General features: G+C 40.3%; 1 pseudogene; it reads left to right on the forward strand.

Annotated features, from left to right (window-relative positions):
• The first annotated feature begins 875 nt into the window (after window positions 1-875).
• LOC149245166 (cysteine-rich receptor-like protein kinase 10 pseudogene) lies at window positions 876-1,505 on the forward strand (annotated as a pseudogene).
• Window positions 1,506-1,995: the final 490 nt, after the last annotated feature.

Genomic DNA, 1,995 nt, shown 5'->3' on the forward strand with positions numbered 1-1,995 from the left:
ATCATGCATGTGATTCACATGGAGATCTAGAAGATAATGGCGGTGTGGTAGGTTTGGTGCAGGTGTGGTGGTGACGGAGACGGTGGTGTGGTGGTGACGGAGACGGTGGTGTGGTAGGTTTGGTGCAGGTGTGGCAGTGATGGCTGGGATGGCGGTGTGGTAGGTTTGGTGCAGGTGTGTGGTAGGTTTGGTGCAGGTGTGGCAGTGACCGTTGGGACACTCCGACGGAGTGTCGGGTAGGCGGAGTGTCGGGTAGTTGGCGCCCTCAGTTGCACACAGTGTACCAAAGTTTGGCTTCACACTTAACAATATCCATTATTCACACTTAACAATATCCATTATAACATTATCCGTTCATATAGTAAATTACTATACAATTGATTTTGAAATTTTCCAATGTGATGTGTTCTCTTATAAATATGCAAAGGCTGGTTTTTTAATTGTCAAATGATTTGTTTTATTCCTAATATTCAATTTTTTTTAGACATGGATGGAAAATGATCTATGTTCTCTAACACTCATCCTAAAATTCATTGGGATTAACTTTTCCCACATTAACTGTAAAATGAATCATCTGATAATCTCAGGCCTAGAAACCGAAATACACCTCCTAACTTGATTTGATTGAAGATTTTAATATATTTTGAAAATCTAAAAAATAAGAGAAAAGTAAAACTGTTGATACAACTATATTTACTTGTATTTTATAACATCTTTGACATTTTTGTTTTGGAGATGTATATTCTTAGTTCAACTTTTACCTTCTAAGAACTAGCACTGTTGTTTTCTCTGCAAATCACCTTCTCTTTATCAGCGCTCAACCCTTAAGATTTACCTCACCTTTTTGCATTGTAATTTGAATATGCAGCGGGTATATGGCACCAGAGTATGCTCTTGGTGGGCAATTATCTGTAAAAGCCGATGTGTATAGCTTTGGCGTTGTTCTCCTTGAACTTATGACCGGGAGGAAGAACACAGATTATAACCTGCCATCTAATATGGAGATGCTTTTAGGATGCGTAACATACTCTTCTCCTCGACCATGTTTTATATAGTTCGAAACCACTGGTAGAGCTATGAGAATAGGTTTTCATTGATATATTTTAATATGAATTCGTTATCAATTGGATTATGTGTTGTTTCACCATAGTCTGTGACATATCTATTTCATGGAAATGCAGGCATGGAGTTCATTCAAAGGAGGAAATATTCTGCAAACAATTGATCCAACAATAATTGAAACATGGGACGAAGAACAAGCGTTGAGATGCGTTCATGTTGGTCTTTTGTGTACACAAGCTGATTCATCACTTCGTCCAACAATGTCAACAGTTTCTTTGATGCTTTCAACTCTTTCTGTGACATTACCTGCACCCGCCAAGGCTGTTGGAATATTAATTCCAACTGCAGGCAACATGGACGCGAACGTGGACAGCGACGGCAGCCAGTCAGTTGCCGACTCAGCTAGCACGCAGCAACAAAACCGCTTCAGTAAAACCACCTGACACTCATCGGACCACCTTTTGCTGTGAGGCAGTTTCTGTACGCTCTCCTCCGACACAATCAATTTTGGATGCGTGGTCCTCTGTACGTTCGCAAAACCTGCCATATCGGAACGTAACCTTCGGCAATCAAAGGGCTTCCGATATTCTTGTCCACCGTCCGATTGTCTTCAACGATCTCCGCCGTCCATTCAATCAAAGCTGCATTCGAGCCTGCATTAAACAACATTGCGTGGAGTAAAATCAAACGTTTCAGTTTGACCGTCGGTTCTGTCAACAAGGCCGACTAAATTAATTAACCGCCATGCTGAGAATTAAATGGGTTCGTAAGTTGTTGGTAGAACTTTAGGTTTTTAATTACACGGAAGCATGGGCACAAAAATGTATTATTTTTTTATGTTATTTGTTTTGTGCGTTGACCATTTTTTTATAAATGTATTACAATGAAAAGAACGCACATTGTAGTGCGTAGAAAATGGAACAGGGGAAGCAC

This window comes from Pinus tabuliformis, chromosome 7 (assembly GCF_031772625.1).
Source record: "Pinus tabuliformis cultivar Carrire ecotype Pingquan chromosome 7, CPIR1, whole genome shotgun sequence".
Classification (NCBI taxonomy): Eukaryota; Viridiplantae; Streptophyta; class Pinopsida; order Pinales; family Pinaceae; genus Pinus; species Pinus tabuliformis.